Below are 13,930 nucleotides of genomic sequence, written 5' to 3'. Positions count from 1 at the left end.
GAGCAGTTTTGAAGGAGAAATTTAAAATATCAGTTTAAAGGATGAGTTTAAAGCTCATCCACCCAGCTCTGCCAAATAAAAGCCAGTAGCAAATCCTTTCTGGACAACCCCAAATGAGCCAGGCTTGAACCAAGCAAAAAAACACAAATGAGGGAAAATCTTTCCCCAGGAAAAGCCCAAAATGTGCCCCCACCAGTGAAGCCATTTGGGGTCTGGAACAAGCTGGGTGGGGTTTAAAGGAACAGTTTAGGGGAACAGTTTGAAGGACTTGTTTAAAAGACCAATTTAAAAACCCAGTTTAAAGGACAAGTTTAAGGAACCACGTTAAAGAACCAATTTAAAGGACCTGTTTAAAACTCATCCACCAGCTCTGCCAAATAAAAGCCAAGAAGCAAATCCTCTCTGGACAATCCCAAATGAGCCAGGCTTGAACCAAGCAAAAAAACACAAACGAGGGGAAATCCTCCCCCAGGAAAAACCCCAAATGTGCCCCCACCAGTGAAGCTTTCCCATCCAAAGCATTTGGGGTGTGGAAAAGCCACCTCTGAGGGAATTACTTCTCCTGCTGCCTTTGCCATCAGTCACAGGATGGTAATAAAATCTGGAGCTGTTTCCTTACACCAGCACTGCGATTTACCTACTCTAATAGACAATGCAAATGCTAAAAGGCACATATACATCTTCATTATATAAGCTGGTGCCTGAGTCATTTTCCTCCAGAGACAGTTTTATTCATTTTTATACAATTTGCCTACTGTACAGTGCAGATGGTTTCTATTAAGTAAAATATCTGTTTGCTTCCAAATTTTTAGTTTTCGTGATTAAATTACTTGAAAATGATGGTACATTGTATTACCCTCCTTCATGGCTTAATGCAGTTGCAATTGCACGAGGCTGAACTGGAAGGCCCAGTTTCATCCACACAGAAAATGGGGGTTTTGGCCACATGCTGGGAATTTCTGAGGTCTGTTTTATATGTGCTGCAGCGTTTTTCCAAAAGTCAGAACTAGGGGAATTATTTATTAAATGTTTATGCGTCAATGAGGAGTTTGAACAAAGATCTTGGACAATGAGAGGAGAGGTTTAAAAAAAAAAAAAAAGTGTGTTTTTGTTTGTTTTTTTTTTAATTTTCTTGGGGTTTTTCGTTGGGGGTTTTGGGTTTTTTTGGGTTTTTTTTTAGTTTTGTTTGGGTTTTTTTTTGTTTTTTTTTTTTTAAATTGTGGAAAAACTGCTGTTTCTGTGGGAAGGAGGGGTGGGAGGCAAGGCTGGGAGTGTGACATCCATCGCTGTGCTGCCATCGGGTGGATGGCTGGGAAAGCTGCACATTCCCAGAGAGCTGCAGGAGCAGGGAGTGAGGAGCAGCACCTCCCAAAACTCCCCTCCAACCCCTGGAACAGGGATGTTTCCTGCAGCAAGGAGGGGATTCTGCTCAGCTGAGCTCTTTGCCCACCCAATAATCACGGCCTGGGGTTGCAGCAAGGCAAAGAATCCTAAAATAAAAATGGTTTGGGTTGGAAAGAAGCTTTAAAGTTCATGGGCAGGGACACCTTCCCCTGTCCCAGCTTCTCCAGCCCCAATGTCCAGCCTGGCCTTGGGCACTGCCAGGGATCCAGGGACAGCCCCAGCTGCTCTGGGAATTCTATCCCAACTCCTCCTCACCCTCACAAGGAGGAATTCCTTCCCAAAATCCCATCCATCCCTGCCCTCTGGCACTGGGAGCCATTCCCTGTGTCCTGTCCCTCCATCCCTTGTCCCCAGTCCCTCTCCAGCTCTCCTGGAGCCCCCTCAGGCCCTGGCAGGGGCTCTGAGCTCTCCCTGGAGCTTCTCCTCTCCACATTTAGCAAGCACAGCTCTCTCAGCCTTTCCTCTGGTGTTTCCCCGGGTCTCCCAAGCCCCCTCTGCTCCCCCACAAACACCAAAGGAGGCTCAGGTGTGTCCCACCCCACACCTGGGGGTTTACCCTGATCCCTTGAATGGACAAATCCTGCGGAGTGTACAGGGAGTGAAGCACCAGCATCCCAGAAAAAACAACTCTGGGACATCAATCTATCGTGTTTCACTGCTTTTGAAATTCCCAGAAGTGGGAAGAGGTGCAGGAACACAGTGGGGATGGGGAGAGCTGTCCCCTGGCAAGGGTTCACTCCCTGCACTGGCTTTGGGAACAGCCAAAAACCCCCTGGCATGAAAGGCTGGAATAAAGAAATAAATTAAGACGAACTTAAGGGGAGTCTCTCAGCCAATGTTTGGTGCCAAACACGTGAAAATGAAGTGACAAAACATTCAGAACTCGACTAAACATCATCCATGCAAACTGGAAATGAATAAAATTTCCATCCAGGGACTGGAGAAGAGAAGCAAATCCTAAGGAAGTGGGAAGCCCAAGGAAAGCTGCTCCAGCTCTCATGGCTCATGCAAACAGTAGCATAAACCCTTTCTGTGCTCTTCCCAACCCAAAACAAAAGCTTGTGGTGTCTGCCAGGACGTACAAATCTTCTGGAGGAACAGAGGAGAGAGAAATAAATGTACATCTGTAATGAGTCTTCACAACCTCAAGTAAAAATCCATTTCATCTGCTGGCATTGGCAAGGCATGCCCATAAATCAGAGAAAGCAAAATATTGCCTTCATATCCATGGGAGATGTTCAGGGAAATAAGGATCTCATCTCTTGGGCTGCCATAAAAATTATCTGTTCCATCAGAAAAGGCAGATTTTGAATGTCAGCAAAAGCAACAAGAACAGCTGTTCTGTTCAGCTTGTCCACTGCCTTTGGCCTGGAGAGCAACCAGGGGACAAAACCCTCCTGCAGCAGCTTCTGCTGGGGGAGAGGACAGCAAAAAGACCCCAAACCCCACCCTGAGGACACAGGAACCTCTGACAGCACCAGCAGTGACCAAAAAGTGACACAAAAGCATAAAACTGGGGGTCAAACTTTCCCTGTGTCTCCATCCTGGGGGGGAGAAGGAGCAGAGGGTGAGTCAGGGAGTTGGAGTCACACACAAAGAGCAGAAAGCAGCCCCGAACACCCATCAGGAATCAGGTTCTAATCTTTCCAGCGTCTCATCCCCAAATTTAGAGATTTGTTGAAGATGGGAAGCAGGACATTACCATGTACAACATGCCGGCTATCACTGCAACATAAAATTCCTGGTTTTCCATCTGCCATCTCTCAACAGGGTAAAGGAATTCCTCCTGCAACATATGAGCAGTCGTCTCTTTTATGGCTTTTTAATGGAAAGCAAATAAAAACCCTCCAACTTTGAATTTATCAAAACCATCTTGAAGAGTCTTTCAGAAGAGTTTTTCAGCTTTTCCGAGAGCTGCAGCAGCTGCATCCAATCATGGCCAATAATTCCTTCCTTCCCAGCTATCCAGTGAGCCTGGGAAGGAACCACAGCCTGCAGCTCAAATCCATGGCATGGCTGATAACGCAGGGAAATGTGATTTCCACCTGGAATAACGCTGCAAACAAATTGCAGGTGACCGATATCAACAGGGACAAGGTTTTTAAGGAATTAAGTTCCATCAGATAATAACAACAGAATAAAATAATTTCCAGGCTCTAGCACAGAGCTACACTTTTTTTTTTTTTTTTTTTTTTTTGCAAGTACAGAACCCAAAATGTGAATTTGGAAAATTCCTCAGAAGGGTGATGTCACTGCTTCAGCCAAAGCTCAGTGTGAGCACCATGGCTGAGGTGGAAAGTGCTGAGTTTATACAAAATCAGCACCAAAAAAAAAAAGTGTTGGCCTCAAACTCTGAAGACACCACTCCAAAATTTTCATTTCTGAGCCTCTGTGCTCTCAAGACATAAGCCTGAGAAATTTAAGGCACTCCCAGAGCTGCAACACTTTTTTTTTTTGGAGGTCTCTGATCCTTGCAGCAGTTTGGGTTTTAAATTCACCAGGAAGTTCTGAATGTAGTAAAGAAATGGATCCTGCAGAATAAATGGAAAATACTGAGATGTCACCACAAAAACACTAAAATAAATAAGTAAATAAATTAAAATAAAATAAATTAATTAAAATAAGTGTTGAGACAGCAACACAAACCACAGCTACAAAGTCTTAATGTAGAGAGCTCTTGGAGAAATATCCAATAATTCCTTGAGGCAAGTGAAAGGGAGAGAAAGCAACAGAGAAGTTTCACACTGATGTTCAGTCAACAAGGAAAATTATGATAAAGGAAGGAATCAGGATTATAAAGAGATGTGGAGGGTGGAAGGTGATCATGCAAAGGGTCTCAGCTCTTCCACCAGAGTCCCTGGATCAGGAAAACCACGGAAGTGAGGCCCATGAGTAAAACATTGGCAGGTTTTCTGGAAAAGAAATGTCATGTTTGTTCTGGAATCAATTTATCTATTGAATCTAAGAGATATATCAATATATAGAATAAAAGATAAGAATATATACAGAATAAAATGGTGGCAAAGGAACAATGCTATTGAGCCATCCAACCACAGGAAAGGAGCTCCTGTTGTTCTCCTTCCATAAAATCATGAAAGAATCGTTGGGATTGGGTTGGAAGGGACCTTAAAGGTTGTGTTGTTCCAACTTCCAAGAGGACAGAAAGCCAACACTGGGATGAAACAAGTCCTTCTCCTGAGAATGTGGGGACTTCTGAGCATCTCTGAGCCCAGAAAGAGCAGAACAGGATCCAACGGAGCTTTAAATGAATCCAAAGCAGCAAATTCTCCCCTGCTCAGTTCAAAGGGCAGAGAACACAATAATCAGTGAAGTGTTGGTGATAGAAACCAGTCACACCAACAAAACCCTTCCCCAACAGGAACACTGTACAAAAAGTTGCCTTTGTGGCTGCTGTCATTCCATTTGGGGTGTTTTTAAGGCCCAGTTGTTTGAGCTTGGATGGGACAGGAAAGGGAAGGAGTGTGGGGATTTGATGCTGCTCATTTTCAGTCCTGTCTGCACTGAAGTCCATTTGCCAGTGAAGAACGGACACTGGCTGGGGAAAAAAACCCAATATTTCACTGCACAGGCTTCCTGTGGTGCTGCATCGTGGTGAGGATTTGGGGTAATAATGCACAAATTGGAGTGTAAATGCAATATTTCAGAGGTGGAGGAGAAAAACTGAGGAACAGAGGGAAAAAGGAAAAAAGTTTAACATCATTTTAGTAGTGCACACATTACTACAGCAGTGTCCACCAACCTGCAGCACTGCCAACAGCCAGGGAGGGAATTCATCCCCAGTTCAGAAAAATCCCTAAACTGGAATCTCATCCCTGGGCCTTTGGGATCAAGATCCTCGAGGGAAATTAAATCATGATCTTCAAGTATTGGAGTTTGAGACAGGAAACATTTTCAGGCTCTGCTCCAGCACCAGCAAGTCCCACAGTCTGTAGATCAATGAAAGCCTTATCAAACCTTATCACTGCTGTGTTTGAAGGCAGAACCTGAAACACTGAAGTGGCCACAGGAGGCTTTTAAGGCACCTCATATATGGAGATCCAGTTTGGGTTGGAACTAAAATATAAAGAGCTGCCCAAAAATATTCCCAGACCAAGATTAGAGGAGTTCTGCTGCCCCATCACAAAGGTAAATACACACCTTTGTTCACTGAATTAATTCAGATTGAGATGTAATTTTATAATTATCCAGATTTTATAACCAAACCCATGATTTTTAGCTTCAGGCCATCCTGTCTTCTGCTCTTGGACTGACAATTCCAATGGTTGGGAGCTTCCCCATCTGCTGATCCCAGGTTCCAGCAGAACAAGTGGATCCATGCTGGCTGCAGGCCAGCTGAGAAGGAGGAAGATTTATGCAAACTCTCAGGAAAACATTTCCAACAGCTGGAAGAGAAAGGAAATCCAGGCAGCATCTGAATCCCAGAGTTATTGCTCTGCCACTCCTCACAGAATCACCAACCTCCCTCCAGCAGCCACATTATTTAACAGACCATTTAATAGACTATCAAAAATCCAGTTGTCTTCATTACAGCAAACAGGAAACTCTGGGATAATGGAGTGATTTTGTGAGTGGAACAACTGCTGAGAACCAAAGATGAAGCAACACAGAGAAATTTCACCCTCACAGAAGTAAGGATGCTCCACACAGGCTGAAAATTGGGAAATTTCAGGTCCTGCCCAGCTTAATTCTTACTCTGGGTTAGCATGAATAAATAAATGAATAAAAATAAATGGGAGGGGGAGATGTGCTGCCATGGGGCACATTTTAAAGGGCTTGCACTGATGTTGAAGCTGTTTTAAGATGGGTTGAGGTTCTGTTCCTTCAGGACAGGCCCAACATCTGCAAGCAATGAAGGTGCAGCTCATTTCTCCTGCAGAACCTGGAGATTTCACCTTTGGGGGGTCACGATTCAGCTCCAAATCCAGCTGAGCAGAGATTCCAGACACGGACAGAAACCAGGGAAAAGCAGGGAAAAGCAGGGAAAAGCAGGGAAAAGCAAGGAAAAGCAGGGAAAAGCAGGGAAAAGCAGGGAAAAGCAGGGAAGAGCAGGGAAAAGCAGGGAAAAGCAGGGAAAAGCAGGGAAAAGCGGGGAAAAGCAGGGAAAAGCAGGGAAGAGCAGCTCTGGGGCTGTGCAGGAGTGCTCAGCTCAGATCCTAAATCAACCTGCCCCAACCCTGCTGAGGAATCCCCGAGTTCAGCAGCTGCAGATGACCATGGAAACTCCTGGGGGAAAAGCTGAACCTCGAAAAGGCAGCTGGGGTAGCCTGGGTATTTTTCCCTGAAAATTTGCTATTTCTAAACTTGCAGAACATCAAACCAGACTAAAAATGACCTAAATTATGAACAGAAAAATATAACCTGCTCCAGAGCTGATGCCAAAGCCCTGCAATATCCTGGAAAAAAGATGTTTCACCATAACTGACAACCCAAAAAGTGCTAAATTTGTGCCAGTATTTGCACCACATTCCAGGTGTGGGTGATGGTTTGATGAGAAAAGGAGAAAAGATGAGAGGAGAAAATGGAAAAGTTTCTTATATTGCCACTAGGATTCAATCTTCAGTTAAATATTGTTTCATGGTTATTCCAAGAGAAAAAAATAATTTCAAGAGGTGGGCTTGGAAAAAAAAAAATCATTAAATTAAAATGTGTCACCACTTCCACATAAAAAGCACTCGCTTACCTCGAGGTGCCCAACAAACACCAAAATTTTGGGGTTTATTTGTCCCAGGTGTGATCCACAAAGTGCTGCCATGTTTCTCCAACATCTGGGGCTCATCCTGTCTCTCCCAATGACTCCCTGGAGTGCAGGAGGGGTGGCTGAGGCGCAGATTTGAGGTGTCACACACACCACAGAGCCATCACCGCACAGAGGGAGCCGATAAAGGCGTGTGGTACCCACTGGGGGAGTCGTGGCAGCCCGTTCCCAAAATGGATTTACCTGGATTTACCCCAGGAGCCTGGGGACAGCCAGCCCAGCCCACAGCCAGGAGCAAGCAGGCCTGGCTTTGGCACTTAGGCAGGGCTGTTAGGCTGGGTCCTGCGGGTTTCCTTGGGGAGAGGAGCAGATGGAGTTTCATGGTTATTCCAAGCACTCGCCCTCCTCGGCGCTGCAGGTAGGATGAGCTGGATGCTTGGAAGATATTTCTCATTAAGGACACATCAGCCACATCCTCTTGCTGCCCAAAGAACAGGAAAGCTTCTCCTAAAGTGGTTTGCTGACAGGAATTTGACTTTGTCGAAGACACGTGCCTTTAAACCACGCTGGCGGAGGAAAGCTGCTTCAACAAGTACATCTTTTATAATAAATACAAGGAGATTCACAGCCAGGAAGGAAATTGTATTTAGGAATAAATTTGTGTTTGGATTTTATTACTAATTCATTACATTCTTAATCTGAAAAATCCTGAAGCAGCACAACTGCTTGAGAATTATCATTAATAATTACATTGATACTGAATTCTTTTATGCAAATAGTAGAGTAGACTTAGAGATAGGACTCTTTGAAAACCTCCTGAGTGTTTTGCAGGAAGTTTAATTCATTCCCTATCTCCTTTAGTTTGCAAATGAGGTGTGAAACAATTGTCTGCTCCTGCAAGGTGGCACCATTCAAGTGCCACAGGCAGGGCGTTGATGGGCCCGATGTCATCGAGTGAGGTCACCCAGCTATCATTAATTATTGAAATTTATTGAGTGCTGGCAGTGCAGGGATGCTCTGGAGCACGCCCAGGTCTGTAACTCACCTCTGGATCCAGAGAAGGCAACATCCAGGATTGCTCTGGGGCCAGGGATGGGCTGTGGCTGAGCAGGACCCTCCTGGTAAAACAGGGAAAATTTTTGCCCCATCATTAAGTCTTTTCCTTCCCCGAGGAGGGAACAGCTCCCAGACAGGTAAACATGATTAACAAGATGCCATAACCTCCCAGACACCTCTTTTAAAAAAAAAATAAAAAAATAAAAAAGCAATACATGCTGCTAAATATTTCGGGGAAAGAAACAAAACTACTCTGCTAAAGAGATTTCATTTGAATATGTTGTGCCTGAGCCTCATCCTGGAGTTTCTCAGCTTTCCTATCAGTTTCTGCTAATGAGTTTAGTTCCCTGGGTAGAATGTGTCTGGTAAATTTTTCAAGAACTGATCATTAGCAATGTTTTGTATATTTTATTTTCTTGTTTTCACCGTATATAGAGTTGTCATTTTTAATTCATTGCCCACTGGAATTTTAGGAAGGAAAACTCACATTCGCTTAAAAACGAGATGAGGAGGTTGGCACGGATTTTAATAGATGCATGTTGTGCTGCAGGTGAAATTTTCCAATTCTAATACAGGAGGGTGAGAAACAAGGAAACGTGGCCCACACTGAGAAAGAAAAGTGGTTCTAGAGATAAGAAACTCACTCTTCCCATGGCAGGGGGAATGGAGCACTGAGAGTTTAAGGAAAAAATTCCTAATTCTTCCAAATACACAACGTGGTCGTTGCAGTTTCCAAAGTGCATCCCCTCTTCTGGCCTCTGGCTTCAGATTAGAGAACTTGAGCTCAGCAAATTGGGGATTTTCTTGGCACAAAACCCTGAAAACTCCAGTTTAATCCTGATTTGTGGGGAAGGGGGTAACATAATCTTCTTAGTTTGCAGCATTTAAAAGGGCAGAGCAGAATCAAGTGGTTTAGCCTAATTTAGCTGGGTGTTTTTTCTATTAGATTTGTAAAACAAGATGAAGTAAAATGAGCGTGTCCACGCACAGAGCTTCTTATAATGAGGTGAGAAACTCCACTGGCAAAGAATTCTAATTGTAAAACAGGGTTACAATGCAATAAAATGCTGTTTTGACTCATTTTACTTTCGGGTATTCTATGATATCACAGCCCTGACATTTTTCTGTGCTGCATCTCTGAAATGTGCTCACCTGTGGTGCTAAAGGTGCTAAAGGTGATCCTTATAATCCTTTTGTAAAATTAACCCCATGTAACCCTAAAATTAACCCCTTTCCAGCCATTTTTTCCGTGATCAAGGAGGAGGAGCTCCTCCTCCTGCAGATCTGATCCATCAAGTCAGGGTTAGAATCAGACACAGTTCTCCAAAGCCTAACATAAAGCGTAACAGCAAACTTTACTCTCTCCTCATTTTAATGTCAGAGAAATGTTCAGGCTCATGGCAGTGTGAAGGATCCCAATCCCTCTCCTTTCCATGCTGTGGAAGACCGAGGAGGAGTCCTGCTGATGATCCCATGCCTAGAAAACAGAATCTGGGGGGATTTGGTCATTTCTTGCTCCTCCTGAACTAAATCACATAACCACAAAACACTGGGGCTGCTCCCAGTGCAAACAGCTCCGTTCATGGGGAGTGAGAATTCACACTCATGGAATTATGGAAAGGTTTGGGTGGGAGGGGGCCTCAAAGATGATCCCCAGCCATGGCAGGGACACCTTCCCCTGTCCCAGCTGCTCCAGCCCCAATGTCCAGCCTGGCCTTGGGCACTGCCAGGGATCCAGGGGCAGCCCCAGCTGCTCTGGGCACCTGTGCCAGGGCCTCTCACCCTGCCAGGAACAATTCCTGCCCAAAATCCCATCTAAATCCACCCACTTCCACTCTAAAGCCATTCCCTGTGTCCTGTCCCTCCATCCCTTGTCCCCAGTCCCTCTCCAGCTCTCCTGGAGCCCCTTCAGGCCCTGGCAGGGGCTCTGAGCTCTCCCTGGAGCTTCTCCTCTCCAGGTGAGCCCTCCTGGATCTCTCAGCCTGTAAAATTCCTGCCAGACCTCAGAACCACTGACAGGATTTACTCACTGTGCCCACCAGTGAATCAGAAATCCAATTTAAAACCCATTTTTCTCTCTCCACACAGGCAGGGAGAGCCCAGCCTGGCCTGGGGATGCTGGCACCCAAACCATTCCCATTATCCAGTGAAAATCTGCTCTCTTCCATCAATCCCATCCCAACATCTTCTCAGGGACAGGATCCAGATCTCACAACTCTCAGTGTGTCACAAACGAAAGGAAAACATTCAGGATCTCATGCAGAGTGGTTCCTGACTGCCCACCTGAAATCAGGAATGCATTTGATGAGATACATTTAAAATATCGCAGCAACACATCCTGACAACTCCAGCGTCTCTCAAGGAACATCCAGAGCAGAACAATATGGACATTTTACAGGAAATTGTGCATTTTAAATGACAACATATTTATCTGCTTTTGTTCCCCCTTTACTTGTGCCTATTGAAGATGGATATGTTGGATCAGTTATGGGGTAACTAAGCCCAGATATCAGGAGGACATGGAAATATTTGACATCCTCGCGGTAATTTTTAATCAGAAAACCTGCACCAAAAAGAAAGGAATAATAAAATGATTCCACAGGAGAAAAATGTCTGACTTCAGCCTTACCCACAGCATTACAAATGGATTTTGTCAGCCCGCAGCCTTACAAGGCTCGTTGATAGTAAATTAAATTTGGTCAGTTTATAAAGGTATTGCTTTCATGTTTCTCTCCCAAGATCTTCCATCCCTCCGAGGTTTGGAATCACCTTGCTTCTCCTCGCTTGTCTTCTATTCTTCATTACACAACAGATGACCTATCAGATATTCTTCTTCTACTCCAACAGCTTTCCTGTTGCCAACCTTCAATGAGAATAAAGCCTGCAACCCTTTTTATCTTCATTCCACCGCTGTTTCCATCGGGGTTTTTTATTTTTTTTCCTCCTCCTAAAGATCGTTTGCCGACGCTGCTTCCTCGGCTTTTACCCAGTGGAACAAGCAGTGTCTTCTGAACTGACAATTCTGACTTTTTGCTGCTTGTGATTTTTCTAAAGCATGACAAGTGCTGGCGTGAAGACATGGCAAACCTTTTCAGATAAGGAGCTCGGGAAAAAAAATCGCGGCCTTTCAAAGAGCAGTGGTAGTTACTGCACACCAAAACAGGTCTCCCATGGATTAATTTAATTCAGCTGCACCTTTTCCATGGCAGCAACAATTAGAACCAGCACTTTTTAACATGTTATATTAATTTTTTTTTTTAAGTCTATTCTAGCACAAAACGAAATTTTTTTTTATTTTTTTTCCCGTGACAACGTAATTAATATTTGATAGATTTTAGCCTGGGTGAGAAATAGAAACATAAATAGACAGGAAATGGATCCCTGCAACTCTGCTAGAGGGAAATCCAGGTCTGGGGTGAGATTTAAAAAAAAAACCACTCTGTGTATCTCGTTTTCTACTTTGCACATTTTTCAGAAGATCATCCCAAACTGAGAATTAATAGAATATTGCTGATTTGTGAATGAAACAAAAGGGTTCTTGAGTATCTGCCCAGCATTTAAATTTCTCCCAGAGAGGTTGAGGCTGCCCTTGGATCCCTGGAGGTTTCCCAGGCCAGGCTGGATGGAGCTTGGAGCACCCTGGACAGTGGGAGGTGTCCCTGCCCATGGACCTGGATGGGATACAAGGTCCCTTCCATCCCAAACCATCTGTGATTCCATGACTTTGGGAGCTTGTGGAACCCTGAGGCACCAGCTGTGGGTGAGACAAGGCAGGCTGACACCGACAAATAAGCAAAATAAATATGAAAGTAGGAAAAAAAATCACACATATATATAAAATAACAACATTAAAAATAAAAATGAAATAAGAGAGCAGTTCTCAGTCCTCAGATCAGTGGGGAGGGTCTGTGCACACAGTGAGTGGCTGAAGGACAACCTGGAGGATCCCTGGTGGATGCTGATGGAGGGAGGGACCCAGCAGCACAAACCTTACTGGGGTTTGCAGCCTGGGAAATGGAAAAGGATGATGGATGGGGACGGCAGGGATGGAGTTTGTGTCCCTCAAGCCTTAAAACACTCAGTGGAAGTTGCAGGCAGAGGGCTGGCTGTCACTCCTGGACATAAGCATTGCACAAGGCATTGTGTCTGCTCTGCTGTAAGGGCAGCAGGCTGAGTCGATAGCTCCTCACACACAGAAACAAAACTATTTCATCCCTGCTCCATAATGGATCAGGAGAGCAGCTATCAGCTTATATTATCTTAGTGCAATGTGAATGGAGGCTAATAGCCTGCTCCAGCGCTGAATTAAAAGGAGGATTGGATCAATAGATGGGAGAAGATGAATCAAGTGTCCATTTCCTCGAGCTGATAGCAAAAATAATGTGATAATGCACGAGGAGCATTTCTGGGGTGTAACTGGAGAGTTCTCACTCAGTGCCAGCCAGAGATGAGGCTCTTCTGATTCAGGAAGCCAAAAACAGGACAAAGCAAAAAGAAACGAGAGTTGTGAATTCAGCCACTCACCAATAACTTCTGCTCAGCACCAAATCTGTCGGCCTGTTTGCTTTTCTCTCCTCCTAGACTGGGAGCAGTGCAAAACAGATGCTCTGGAATGATTCATTCTCATATCTGCTATTGTTCAGTGGCTCTGGCAGCACCTCCACCACAAGCAATGGTCCTGTAACAGCTCCAAATTGGCTTTAGGAGCTGTTTTGCCAAGCTAAAAGGCAGCAATCAGAACTCCATCACTGCTCTCTGCCTCTCCCAGGGCTGGCCAAGACAGTTTAAAGGTGAGAGAGGAGAAAATATGGCTCAGCCCACTTTAGCTCTTCCTAAGGAGCTTCTTCCTGATGCCATCAGCGCCTTTAATCCTCCTCTTTAATTTGAGGGAGGATCAGGCAATGATTGTGGATCAGGAGCATCGTGCCTGCAGTGCTGTTTCCAGCAGCACTGATTAATCACACGAGGTTTTTAGCAAGTGAGATCCTCACTGAGGTAATGCTGCAGGGAGGTGAGGTGGTCCTTGATGTTATTAATGTATTGATTGGGGGAAAGAGCCTGGCTTCTGCTCCCAGCTCTGCCACCAAACCTCGATGTGACCTTGAGCTTCTCCCATTTCCCATTTCCCCACCTGCGCAGCTGCACTAACAATTCCTCACCCCTCACCTTTTAGCTGTGATGGGCCACAAAGATTAACTTTGGACAGGACACTGAGGTGTTCGTCCTGAATCCATTTTTGATATAACACAGATATCTCTGCTCTGAAAGTTTGCCTTAAAAAAACCAAACAAGCAAAGAAATAAACAAAATTCAGCAGGAGAATGGCCCAGAAGCTGCTGAGTACCCCAAATACCCTCCCCATGCACTGATATTTTTGGTATCTATGAGAGCCAAACAATAACTGAGGTTGGAAGGGGTGGCTGAGGTCAAATAATCCACCCTGAGCAACAGCTGGAAGTTTCTATTCCCACATTATCAAAGTGCGGGATTTGCCTGTGGGTTAATCTGAAATAGTGCCCAGAATGGCTCAGGTCAGGACTGTCCTGAGATTCAGCACTGAGGAAAACTCCTTTCTCAGGGGAATCAAGGGCAGTTCTCCAGTTCTGTCCTTCTCCATCTGAATTTCAACCCAATTCCAGCAGCCTTTACTCATCCTTTGACTAAATCCCAGGATTCATGAGCTGTTCTGGAAATTTCTGCATCTGTTTCTCTTCCCCTTCAGTTTTATTTCCCTCTTTCATCCTCTTCACCTTC

Source organism: Poecile atricapillus, chromosome 6 (genome assembly GCF_030490865.1).
Source record: "Poecile atricapillus isolate bPoeAtr1 chromosome 6, bPoeAtr1.hap1, whole genome shotgun sequence".
Classification (NCBI taxonomy): Eukaryota; Metazoa; Chordata; class Aves; order Passeriformes; family Paridae; genus Poecile; species Poecile atricapillus.
The sequence above is the reverse complement of the archived record's forward strand: the minus strand, read 5'-3'. Positions refer to the sequence as shown.